This window comes from Salarias fasciatus, unplaced genomic scaffold (assembly GCF_902148845.1).
Source record: "Salarias fasciatus unplaced genomic scaffold, fSalaFa1.1, whole genome shotgun sequence".
Classification (NCBI taxonomy): Eukaryota; Metazoa; Chordata; class Actinopteri; order Blenniiformes; family Blenniidae; genus Salarias; species Salarias fasciatus.
In genome coordinates this window covers 10,744-25,032 of record NW_021941283.1, presented here as the reverse complement: position 1 = coordinate 25,032, position 14,289 = coordinate 10,744, and the positions used below count along the sequence as shown (strand labels likewise).

General features: G+C 41.0%; 1 long non-coding RNA gene across 1 annotated transcript; it reads right to left on the bottom strand.

Moving 5' to 3' along the window:
* Positions 1-8,981: 8,981 nt before the first annotated feature.
* Positions 8,982-11,814, bottom strand: LOC115384708 (uncharacterized). Its single transcript, XR_003930932.1, has 3 exons — positions 11,720-11,814; positions 9,396-9,463; positions 8,982-9,126 (listed from the first exon to the last, which is right to left on the bottom strand). It is a non-coding gene; the product is annotated as an uncharacterized LOC115384708 (long non-coding RNA).
* Positions 11,815-14,289: the final 2,475 nt, after the last annotated feature.

Genomic DNA, 14,289 nt, shown 5'->3' with positions numbered 1-14,289 from the left:
TGGATGGTGAAAGCTGCATGTGTCAAAAACAACTTAAATCAAATTTGCCTCTGCATCAGGCTGCCTCAAACAACTGGAAATGAGTCCCTGTCTCTTTAAGAATCTCCTCATGTGTAGCAGTCCCCAGAAGAAAGATGACGGAGATTTGGGTGGAAGATGTTCTTTACTGTACATGTACTATCGTCAATGTACACCGCCATGTCCAGCAAGGTTGAGTTGAAACCACCGTGAAAACTACAAGTGTATAAACAAACAAAAACAATACATTTGAATCACATAAATAAAACTACAGATTAAATTGCATTGTCACACAAACACAGACCTCGCTCCGCTTTCCCAGGGCTGCAAAATATTCTTCTTCAACCAAAGTCCATGGCTGCAGGCTCCATTGCTGCTTGTAGCTCTCAAAGGTATGTACAAAAGGAAACCTAAACAACAGTCCACTTCTGCTCATGTGAAGAACAATCAGTTGTGTGCGAGCGCCCTCCAGAGGACAAAAAGTAAAACAACAGCTCTAAACAAAAGGAACTAATATGATCAAATAACATCCGCTGACAAGATGTGCAGACTACATCAGAGCTGGGGCGGAGCTGTGCATTATAGGCGGAGCTGTGCAGCACCGAGCGTTTCAGCGCTCATCATGGCTGCCAGGGGGAGATTCAGGGATTGCTCAAATATGTGTGAATGGTTCAGGAAACAACTCCATGCGTCGTTTTTAATGGGGAAATGATACTATGGCATTATACAAAGCTCAAAAAAGTGGATTTTGCACAATACCTTCCTTTAAGTTTTGACTCTACTGTATTTCATGCCAAGCAAACACTTTGTGTGAAAGACAAGTTTACATTTATTTTTTGCTATAGCAAAGCTGCAAGCTGTTGGTTAGCACTGAGTGTGACTCTGTGTTACTGTTAGTCTGTTTAGAAAGACTAAAACAAATACATTTTCCATGGAAAAATGAAACTCGTGTGAGAATCATAGATCTAGATTCTTATGGAGTAAAATCGAGATACACATTTTAGCAAGAATCGCCCAGTCCTAATCGCCCCCAGCTCTACATCAACGACAAGTGTGTGGAAAGGTTCCACACATTCAGGTTCCTGGGAGTTCAGATCTCTGATGACCTCTCCTGGACAACCAACATCACAGCAGTCATCAAGAAGGCCCAGCAGCGTCTACACTTCCTACAAGTCCTCAGGAGGACCAGCCTCAACAGGGAGCTGCTGCTGGCCTTCTACTGCTTGTCCATTGAGACCCTGCTGACCTACTGTACCATCTCCAAATGGTACAGAAACTGCACCGAGGTGGACAGAGGGAGGCTTCAGAGGACAGTCAAGGCAGCACAGCAGATCATCGGCTGCCCTCCCCCCTCCCTGATGGAGATCTACTCCACCCGGTGCCCAGCTGAGCCATCGCCACCCTGTACTCGGATACACAACGATTCAGGTCACTAGCATAATGCAAATGTGCAATGCTGATATCTCTGCCACTGCGGTTGCTGCTACTTTTTTTACATACTGATTTATACTTTATAACTTATTACCTTTTGCACTGAAAGGAGAAGCTCTCCAATTTTGTTGTACATCTGTATAATGACAATAAAGATTATTCTAATTCTGATTGTGATATAATAGCCACTATCTTTTTTTTCTTTTTTTCTGATTTATTATTCTTTATATTGCTTTATAGTAAACTCTCGCTATAACTCGGTTCGGGTCACCTTTTGCAGCTTCACTGTTTCACAGATTTTTTTTTTTTTTGTGCAGTTTTTTTTTTTAAGTTTTTTTTTTAACAGCGCATTCTGTTCTGCATCCTGATTGGCTAAGGGACTGACCAATGTCAACAGTCTCCGCCTAGTCTCTGTACAGATTGCCAAAATTAGGTTTGCAAACGTTCTTCACCAGCACCCAAAAGGAAGAGAAATATGCTAACTGTTGCAGAAAAAGTTAAACTTCTGGCCGTGCTGAAGGAAGGTAGAACTATGTGCCTGTCGGGCGAGACATAAAACTAATCCTGTGTGAGTAGTAAGACCGATCTTTTCATATATTGACCCCTTTTTTGGTTTGGAAGCAGAAGTCATGTTCCAATTGGCTCGCCACTAAGCTCTAGTAAAATCACCCTCACAATACTCAAATTGTCACAGATCCAACAAAAAACATTTTATTACCAGAGGAGTCAGAGCCTTGCCATCACATACCACGTTAAGTTAAAGTCGGTTCTCCTCAGCAGGCATTAGGCAGACACATTTCAAGAAGTATATCATGGATGGGAATGCAGTCGGGTGTTTGGTCATATTTGGTAAGTTCTCTCTATTTCTTGAAAATGTTGCATAATTGATTGAGTAAACAATTGAAAATTCTATGCATGGAGTAAACTGCTCTTATTATTTTGACTTGTTAGTTTAAATGATCTTTGATGAAAGAGTCTAAATATAACTTGGTGTTGTGAATCTTGTAAAAGTAAATAAAAGTAAACATCAACATGCATTGAATTAATATATGAAAAAGGTTGAAAATGCTCACTTTCACTTGAAATCAGACACTGTTAAAGCCTAAAGATGAATACATAAACACAGCAAATAGTTTTTTTAAAGATTGTATTAGTTATAACAGAAGACTGAACATTTTTTATAAGACAAATTGCACCATTGGATCAACAAATTTCAGACTTTCTAGACTCACTGTTTTCATCATCAGGAAAAACAAAAGGCAAAAATTAACTTTAACTTAATGCCCTCTTGCTGATTGTGTATGATTCATGATAAGGTGGAGATAATAATATACTGTTCATTTCTCATTTCTTACCACCATTTTTATGGCTGCAGGGTTGTGCATCCTCCACTCATGCTGTTATCAAGTTCTTGTCATCATCAGAGATGCAAAGACCTGGAAAGAAGCCCAGAGTTACTGCAGGGAGAATCACAACGATCTGATCACAATAAACAGCAAGGAGGAAGCAGCTGTGCTGGGTGATATTTTGAGAAATAGTGCAGAGGAGTTCTGGATAGGTCTGTATGGCAATTTTTACAAGTTTCGTTGGTCAATGGTTCAAGAGGGGCTTGATGATGAAGGACAGCTGGAGTACAGCAACTGGCAGCCTACCCAACCCAACGGTGATACTGAAAACATTATGTGTGGCAACATGGTACCGTCTGGACAGTGGTCTGACCATGTAGGTTCAGCTCCATTACCATTCGTCTGCTATGACGGTAAGAGAACATACAATCACAAAACCTCACATTCTCGTCATTGTAAATGATCACACCCCTCTTTTTGCATTTGTTCATCCCTGTGTGACATGAGTGACCTTGAAACATTTCTCCTGTATTTCATGATGTTGTTTCTAAACAGAAGATTTTGACCTTTGTAAAAGGTTCATTCATCATTTCAGAAAAGAAGGAGAGATGCAATAAAGTCCCACACGATGCTAGTGTGCGTGACTTGCATCAAACAAATCAATTGGGAGCTCAGAAACCAAAACTAAAATATTCTGATGATAATGATCATAATCCAATTGACTCCAATCAGTCAGCAGGTCCACCCTTATATTAAGTGTCACTCAAAGAGTCTTCTCAACTGAGATACAGTTCACAGGAAAGTTATCACAAACAACAACAAGAGACTCCTCCCAGCACAGAGTAGAACTCTTGAAAACTCTTGCCTCAAAGTGAGGAGACAATTGGCTCTACCATTCAGTCCCTCCAGAGAAAATGTTAAGCTGTAGTTTGAACAATTTCAATTCAACCAATCTCTGTGAATTCTGTGCAAACTTGCAATGTTTTACGATCACCAAAAGTTGACAAAATTGCAACGTTGCATTCAGGGCCGGCGCGGGCTTGTCAGGCACCCTGGGCAATCCCGACACGAACGCCCCGTGGTAGTGTCGTGGAGAGTCGCACCGCGAGAGTTGGTCAGCGGGGGGCGGGGGGGGGGGGGGGGGGGGGGGGGGGGTGCGTCGGCAATAGTTGTCGAGGGGCGCGAGCGAGCAAACCAAGCAGTGCGCTGCTCAAGCGGCCGTCACAGAGGCGCACCCTGGGCGGTGCGCCTCACGGCCTCATCAAGCGCCCCCCTATGGCTCGGCGCCCTGGGCAAGTGCCCCGGATGCCCAGCGTAATCGCCGGCCCTGGTTGCATTCATGGAGACTGGCTGAATTCGTTGCATTTTTCAGGAGGAAAATCCTCTTGTTCATAACCCCCGATGCACACAGGATGGTCTGGCTGCGGAACGGCTCCGGTCCGGACACCGCAGCTAATCCGTAGTCATTAAAATCAATGCTGTGATGCACACCAGCCGCGGTCCGGCTCCGGAGCCTCTGCGGAGCTCCGGTCTCTTTCCGCAAAGATCCTATTTTTCCGCATGCCAGAGCCCTACCGCGTCAATTCAGACGGAAGCAAGTCGGGTGCCCGGAAGGAAACGCGATACGTGTTCCAAAATAAGTCACTTCAAAATAAAATCTGTCGTGTTTTTGCCTTAATATTCTATTTTTTTACTTCTTCTGGTAGAATACAGAACAAACAACGTCATGTAGTCATTATACGCATTAGAAGAATGAACGGGTTTTGCATTTCGTCACTGCTGAGAAGCCAAATGACACCAGAATGGCTCAAAACAGCTCTGTGACTGGAGCAGCTCCGTTTTGCCCGATTGGGCAGGTTTGTTCCAAATCAAGCGTCTTTTTTGAACACATCGGACGGGTTGATGAAATGATTATGTGTTTATGACGTGTTTTTTATCATACAAATACGGTTTTAACGTGCATTTTCATCCGAGACGGCGGTTTGGGCTGCTTTCTATTGAGTAAAACGGGTTTCAAATTGTCTACGGGGGATAACGACAGATCTGGCAACCTCCTCCGGCTTGACTGCGGAGACACTGCAGGCGGTGTGAATCACAGTGCTGCGGTGTACCGGGCCGGAGCCGGACCGGAGCTGGACCGCATCCAGTGTGTATGAGGGGTAAGATTGGGGGCCTTTCTCCCTGTGAGGTTGAGTTTTTTTTCTAGATCGACAAGACTTGCTCCTGCAGACAAAGACATGCATGTTAAGTTAGGTTCAGATGAGGGCAGTTAGTGACTCTGAGCTTCCAGTTGGTGCAAAACTTCAGTTTTGAATGGATTTTTTTTATAATTTGCATCTTTTCCCTTCAAGATTCCTCAGAGAACAGATACATCTTTGTGGCCGAAAAAAAGCCCTGGCTCGAGGCACTGACGTACTGCAGAAAGCACCACACTGACCTCATCAGTATCAGGAATGAGTCTGTGAATGATGAAATTAGAGGAATAATACAGGCAACCTCGTGGATTGGCCTGTACAGATTGTCATGGATGTGGTCTGACGGACAGTCCAGGCACATACATTCATTCAACAACTGGGACCAGCCGAGCAGAGTCAAAGATCACTGTGCGACTACAACCCACAGCAGATGGACTGAAAGGCTTTGCAGCCACAAATACTCTTTCTTCTGCAGTGGTTAGTAATAAGATACAATTGAGAACTGGAAACTCAAAAACAGCTTGTGTCTGTCACACTTACAAGTTCTCTCTTACTGTAGAAACAATGATGAAGCAGGTGACAATCAAGCTGGTCCTGACTAAATCAGACTCCTCTTTGATCCTGGAAGAGACACAGGATGCTATCCTGCAGCAGGTAAAACTGTTTGTGCAAATTTTTTGTAGCAAAATGTGGGATTCTCCCCTTGTTTCTGTTGGGATATATAGACCTTAGAACCTGCAAAGTCTGCCTGGAGCTTCTGAGTCGGCAGGATCACACTCAACACCAATTTCATAAAATCTGAAACTCATACACAAATGTTCCAGTATGTAAATGCAGTCCATTTTCTGTTTGACTGATGATGTAATTTCAAGAAATGATGCAAATTTCAACAGTTTCAAACTCAACTTTGAGCTTTAAGGGTTTGTTGTAGTTCACCCTCTGCGATACGTTTCAGTCAGGTTTTCGTAAACACCACTCATGACAGGATAAGCTAATTAGCTAGATGAAACATGAGGTGCTGCAGACACAGACAACAGCTGGAAATGACGGCTGTACGGCTCTGTTTCAGTGGGGAGAGCAGTCATCTCACAATCGGGAGGTTGTTACTTTGATTCCTGTCTCCTCCTGTCTGCAAGTCGAAGTGTCCTTAGGCAAAACACTGAACCCTAAATTGCCCCCAGTGGACCGACTGAACACCTTGCATGGCAGCCGCCTCCACTGGTGTGTGAATGTGTGTGAATGGGTAGATGTGATAATGCAGTGTAAAGCACTCTGGGCCTGTTAAGGCAGAGAAAAAAAGCACTGTAAAATTGTTGTCCATTTACCATGACAATGAGCGAGAGAAACCAGGGAGGTATAAGGATGAGAGAAGGAGATGGGAGACCCAGACTGGGCAGAAGACCCACAGGGTCCTGACAGATCACACTCAGCACAAATGTCATATGTGATTCTCACACACAATGCTATGTAAAGGAGTGGCGCAAACTCCAACAGTTTCACGCTCAACTTTGTTCCTTAATGTTTTTTTGTAGTTCAAACAGACACTGCAGACGAATGAAATCAATGAACAAGTCAGCCTGAAGTGGATCCAGCAGTCTGATGGAAAAACATTTCAAAGGACAGAGAAAAACAAACAAAATGAAAACAAAGAAAATGAAAAACAAGTTCTCAACTGTGTTTATGATGTGCCTACATCTTAAGCCGGCCACACACTACAGGATTTTTTCAATCTTCCCCGATTCAGACACCACACACTACAAGACAGCAGAGGACAGATCGTAACCAATCTTCCTCTCCTGATCGTCCAGTGTGCGGTGTCACTCCGGAGCAGACCACACACCAGCAGATTCTTCAGCCGAGAATCGGCTCCTCACTCCTCCAAATCTCACGTCGTCCGACGTGACTTTGTGCTGTTTCCCTTCATTGCTGTTTTTACATTCATCTCCACTTTCAATAATAAGTGGAGAACTCATTCGTTCCCTCAGTTCATTCATTCACATCGGTATCGCTCCTTCAGTGCAGACCCCCACCCGCCGTGCGCACGGAGCACGGACTGTCAGCAACTTGTTAGAAAATTTAAATGTTCCAGTACAGAAGAGGGAAACATAGTTTCAGATCATTTTATTATAATTTACATTTAATAATAATTCAGCTTATTAGCTACCCAGCAGGCACTTGACGTTGATGTAACGTTGGAACAATGTTGTCCTCCAACGTTGGATTACCATTGGATTATGATGCGAAAATGAAAGTTAGGTTTACGTTAAATCCTTACGTAGCCTTGACGTCAACTTCCAACGTTAGATAGACATTGAATATTTGTTGGACTTCCAACGTTGGATTAGCATTGGATTATGATGCGAAAATGAAAGTTAGGTTTACGTTAAATCCTTACGTAGCCTTGACGTCAACTTCTAACGTTAAATAGACATTGAATGTTTGTTGGACTTCCAACGTTGGATTAGCATTGGATTATGATGCGAAAATGAAAGTTAGGTTTACGTTAAATCCTTACGTAGCCTTGACGTCAACTTCCAACGTTAGATAGACACTGAATATTTGTTGGACTTCCAACGTTGGATTAGCATTGGATTATGATGCGAAAATGAAAGTTAGGTTTACGTTAAATCCTTACGTAGCCTTGACGTCAGCTTCCAACGTTAAATAGACATTGAATATTTGTTGGACTTCCAACGTTGGATTAGCATTGGATTATGATACGAAAATGAAAGTTAGGTTTACGTTAAATCCTTACGTAGCCTTGACGTCAACTTCCAACGTTCAATAGACATTGAATATTTGTTGGACTTCCAACGTTGGATTAGCATTGGATTATGATGCGAAAATGAAAGTTAGGTTTACGTTAAATCCTTACGTAGCCTTGACGTCAACTTCCAACGTTCAATAGACATTGAATATTTGTTGGACTTCCAACGTTGGATTAGCATTGGATTATGATGCGAAAATGAAAGTTAGGTTTACGTTAAATCCTTACGTAGCCTTGACGTCAACTTCCAACGTTAAATAGACATTGAATATTTGTTGGACTTCCAACGTTGGATTAGCATTGGATTATGATGCGAAAATGAAAGTTAGGTTTACGTTAAATCCTTACGTAGCCTTGACGTCAACTTCTAACGTTAAATAGACATTGAATACTTGTTGGCCTTCCAACGTTGGATTACCATTGGATTATGATGCGAAAATGAAAGTTAGGTTTACGTTAAATCCTTACGTAGCCTTGACGTCAACTTCTAACGTTAAATAGACATTGAATACTTGTTGGCCTCCAACGTTGGATTAGCATTGGATTATGATACGAAAATGAAAGTTAGGTTTACGTTAAATCCTTACGTAGCCTTGACGTCAACTTCCAACGTTCAATAGACATTGAATATTTGTTGGACTTCCAACGTTGGATTAGCATTGGATTATGATGTGAAAATGAAAGTTAGGTTTACGTTAAATCCTTACGTAGCCTTGACGTCAACTTCTAACGTTAAATAAACATTGAATATTTGTTGGCCTTCCAACGCTGGATTACCATTGGATTATGATGCAAATATGAAAGTTGGATTTACGTTAAAACCTAACATAGGCTTGAAGTCAACTTTCAACGTTAAATAGACATTGGATTTTGAATGTAGGCTTTTTGAATGATGGGTTGACGTCAAAATCCAATGTCGGGATAACATTAACCTCCAACACTGAACAGACACTTAAAGGTATAATGGACGATTTTCTCGAAAAAGTCGAAGCCAAATGTCTCTTACTTGCTTTTTGAAAAATGTGCATGCGCCAGACCATCCTACCGGCTCTGCTGCTCCTACGAGCACGCTTGACGGCGTTACGCAAGCATTTCTCCAGCATGATTGACATGTTAGAGGACCAATAGTTGAGACTCGCATCACGCCAGTCATTGGTTAAAACATCGTCTATTATACCTTTAAGTCAAGGAAAAAAAAAAGCTTGAGCACACAAAAATGTAGGTCACAAATTTACTCTTTACAATTCTTTAAACAGTGCAAATAATGACTATAAACTGCGCATATAAAACAGCATTATATAAAGCTAGCTTCTTTATAGGTCCCCTTCCACATAAGTTGAACTCCGCCTGGACTTCTTGCGTCATCAACCTGTGGGAATAAGGATATAATTATACATTAACTTAGCAATTATCTAGTGTTCCAGGGCAAATCATGGATTCTTAAAATGTATCTGGTCGCCAAATCTGTGCAAGGCTTGATTTACCTTATCTTCACAATTTCACATGTGCACAAGTAACTGTGGTGGGGTGGCGAGTGCCTGGTGGCTACAGCTTGTGTATGCGGGGCCTATGGTCTGATTCTACAGAAAGTGTACAGCTGAACTAACGGCTTGCTACACATGCATCGCTTAAACTTACTTGTCCATGACCTATTTGACATTGGTTTCCATACTCGTTCCTCTGTCTACCATTGCCAAGCGTTGAATCTGAAATTGGAGAAAATCTGTGTTAAACAAGGTCAGTGTTCAGTATATCCCCATGACTGTGTTACAAGATGATCCAAACAGTACACATGAGAAAATGCATTATGTTGTAGTCTTAACATTGCCAGTAGGATTGGGCACCGAACCACGGTGCTTTGTTGGCACCAACCGAATGATATCAGTCCACCTATGACCAAACACTAGTTATAAATTCGGTGCTTATCTTCAGTACTTTAAAAAAAAAGAAAAGGGAAAAAATACACCACCACAAAATTACATCAATCCCATCCTTAGTGCACATGCAATCAGTGAGGAATGCTCAGAGGAATCGGGTGTGCCAAGATCGGATGATATTTTCCTTAAGGGCAGTGTTACAGCAATGATTTGTGTTGAAACCCAATGCCTAGGTTTTGTGACCAATATTGCTTTCAAACTAGCATGTAACTAAACTACAAAAATCAGTTTGTCACCAATTTCGACAAAACTGTTGGAAATTATTTGCCACAAATCAATGTATTGAAGGGTCATTTTTCATGTTACGGAATTCCATTGCAAAGAGATAATGATTTATGTTTTAAACAAAATATTACCAATGTGTTATGGCCACGTTATTTGAATAATGCCTAATAACAGCACGTCTCTAGTTTCTTTTGCAGGTTGTTTTGTGAAGATCGAGCCACGTTTGACCGAATGACGCCAGATCTGGCGAACCAATATGCTGTTACAGAAATTTGTTGAAGACCCAATAATGTTGTTTATTTGTCACATTTCCAACCACTCCAAGAAGATATAATAGGAATTATGGGTTATGTGCATTTGTTTGTAATTAATAGAAATATGACCAGTCTTTATCACCAGATACGGTGAATGCGAAAAACTCCCCACTCATCCCTCAATTAGTGCAATGTGTAAAATAATTTGTAGTGTCCGTCCCCGAATGTTCTGTCCTGATTCACATGTAATATCAAGAAGGATTGGGGAACTATGGTTGTTCATATGTGCATCTTTGCTTAATGAATAGCAACAATATGTTTGAAAACATGATTCCCCATCTAATTTTTGAAATCGGGGCCACATTAGTCGCTGTGTAGTGTCCGTCCCTCAGTAGTGTCCGTCCCCTCTTATTCTCTGACCTTCAATTACCAGTTGTAATTGGTGCATTATTTATCATTGTTTATTGTTGAAGCACAATTTCATCAAAATGCGTTGCTTATTTCTGTGTCAGGAAGGCATTTGTGTTAAATTGTGTAGTGTCCGTCCCTTCCTTTGCATGGTCTGTTACATGATGTTACATGAGCTATGATGGAAATTAAATAAGGGTTAAAGGTTCGACTGGAGAAAAAAATTAATTGTTGTCTGATATTAACTGATTTAATGGCAGTAAGATACACATGTAACTAACTGTGGTGCGTTTAGTATGATTCATTGACCGTGTTGACAACATGATCACATGATGATACTCATCAACGATGCAAACGACACAATATCAAATGATATTTTATAATTTACTTGAATATTGACATTTTGAAACATTGAAAGCTTGCTTTGGAACAAAAACTTGCAGAAAAACACCATCAATCCCATTGAGATCACTGTTTAAATGGTCTTTGTACGAATATGTCATCAGGCGTAGCGTCCGTCCCCATTTTTGTGAATCGTTACTTCAGCTACAATTGATAAGGAACATAGTTAAATGAGGAATAAATGTTTAAATGGAGAAACTGAAAGGTTGTTGTTTGATATTCAACTAAATTAGAGCAGCGAGATTTCACTCTGACGAACAATGGGGGCAGATATAGTCTATTCACGGCATGAAATTTTTAAATTTTGTGAAATTACTCATAAAATCAGTTGATGTTTTGCAAGTTTCTTGCATTTTGGTGTTCTATAACACGAAAAGATTACTTTGGGTCACAAACATGTAAGAAAGACACCATCAGTACCATGATGAACACCCAGCAGTTGGTCTCAATAGGATGCATGTTCGTGTTGGAGTGTCCGTCCCCTTAAAAAATGCGGATTTGGGTACCTGCGTTCGTTGCCTTTTTACGCGATAATGGTATATGGATACTACAAATCATTGGTGCTTCATTATAGAAGAGGTGTTCAAGTACATGTTGCACCAACATACATGGGAATTTGGCAACATGAAATTTTCAGTCACCCTGTCCTGAAAGTCATGATCTGATCTTGGCACACCCGAATGCATTATTATATTATTCTCACTGCGCAAGACTTCACAACAGATATGAAACCTACCAGTTTTTGTCTTTCCTCCACCGAGTTCAGCGACTCGTCAAGACTTTTAAGTTCTTCAACTGTTGTAGCCTTGTCAGGAAGAGCTGTGTCCTGCGGCGATGCTTGAATGACCTTCAGCTCCTTCAACATGTCTCGGATCTCCACAAGCATCTGCATAACTTTTCTGTGAAATCCTAAAGCAATGAAACAAATGACAATTGTAATTAATCAGAGCACAACCTTACCAACTCAGCACTTGCCCCCATTAGTTTTATTTGTTCCACTTTACTGCAGTAAAACTCACTGGAGGGGTGTACCCTGGTCCAATTTAAAACACGTACAATTTTGGTGTGGATCCGACTCATCAGGCAGTTCCACTGGCCATCCAAACTTGACCTTCCGTTGACCTCCATTCATTTTTTGGACCAGGATTACACCTCATTTTCATACTTAAATTTGTTTGTCAATAAAAATTGTAATACATAAAATGTTTGTATACATATTTGCTTTCACCATGTTAAGTTTCATTATGGTGGGAGTAAAGGAAAAATGGCCGCCATCATGAAATTTTTGGTGGCTAACGGCTTTTATCAAAAAAGCAATGCCCAAGGAGCATGTGTGCCAATTTTGGTGCTTGTTTCCACAAGTGAACGATTCTCCTGTAATTTGCAGTTATCTGCCCCACTATCTAGTCTGTGTCGGGGTTTGAAAGTCACCGGTTCGAGGGTCCTACCGGCACGGCAGTGATAAAGGTGAGGAAATGGGTTGTTCCTCCACCGGGGTATCAGGATCAGGTTCAGGTTCTGGGACAGCTCGCCACCTCTTTGGTCAAGGAGGAATCCATGTTCAATCCAGGGGTTCAGCGTACCAGTGGTTATCAACCAAGGGAACAAAAGAAAACCCAGCCTGCATGACAATAAAAACCTTATTATACACAGGATGTTACAGAGCGTATGGCCATTTGTGTTATTCAAAATTCTGCATGCTACTTAGTAAAGAACACAGTAACAATCATTTCTATTCACTCCTTTCAAGACTTACTTGTCTTTATGAACCAATACATCAACTCAAATAGAATATTTTTTTAACCTATGAATTGATGATGGGTTCAGTTTCTTTTAAACCGTGAGTTATGATTACAAATGTTTACCATGAAATCCATTGTTTGTATTTCAAATCATGAACTAGAATATTTTTCTAGCACAACCTCTAACAAATTAAGTTTTTATAGTTATTGCAACTTTTTTGCACACAAAAACATTATAAACCCATATTTTACAAACAAACTGGCAAAATCTCTTCACAAAACAATCAAACCAGTTAATTCAAATCAATACTCAAGAAAATTGCACTGGTGATTTTGCAAAACACAACTGAATTAAGCTACAGCTCACATCAGAGATCCCAAAGTATAATCAAACCACAATAAAATGTCTTTTAAAATTAAATAAATCTATCTATCAACTGTATCCTAGCAGTAACTGTCGTTTCAGCAGATGAACCAAGATGACAAGAAAAAAAAACACATGCTGCAAGCCCGCCATCAGCAGGGCGCAGCAGCTAGCTTGATCAGACACGTGCGCTCATTAGCTGAGCTGAGAATATCACTCACCAAGAATTTCGGAGAGTTTTAGCATCACTTCCTGGATGCTTCCTCGCTTCCAAGTGCATTCATGGATGGCTCAAAGCTTTTCCAGCTCTTCATTCGTCCTTAAAGTAATGATTTTTCTCAGTTCGCCTCCTCCTGTGTGTCTCCTCTCTGCTCGTCCGGATCAACTGCGCTGCTACCAGATGGGGTGGGAACTAGCTTCCCTCCAACCAATAGGATTTCAGTATTTCTACATAGCAACCAATGAAATGAATGAAGTCTCACAGACATCGTGAACAACCAATTAGTTTCTTTTTTTTCTTCACAGTGTCTGAGAATAAATGAATAAAAAAATAAAAACCACAATATAAACGAAAATAAATTAAAACACATTTATAAAATATACACACAGTATGAAGCTCAGTGCTACTGGGCAACACTGACCAACAGAGATCGTAAGCGTCTGAGAGATGAGTTCTGCGACCTGATGAAAGTCTCAGACTTTTCACTCATGGTGACTGTGACAGATCAGCATCGGTATGAAAATAATCACTTGTAAAAATGGCCAACATAACAGCAAATTTTACTCTGGCTCTCTTCACTGCTGGGCATGATGGGTAGTGTGGAGCCATCTGAGAATAGCTGCACTGTAAAAGCGACCGCGACCATGAAGCTGTGATATTCTGCTGTGATGGAGATCCTCTCTCACTGTTTATAGTGGATAGCATGAGGACGTTGTAAGTTTTTTTTCCCCCCTAAATTACATCCTATAACCAGCAGACACTTTCGGACGTTAATTCACCAAAGAGCCCAGGAGGGCTGACTGTCGCTGACTTTTTTTTTTTTGGGACGATCTTTGGACATAATTACTCACTCCAGTCACAGAGTCTCCCTCAAGACAATAAGACGATAAAATCACATTTAATAGCATTGTGGAATAGAATGTGATAAAGAGATTATGAGGGAAAGTTTGTTAAATCAGGTCACATGATCACAGCAGGTA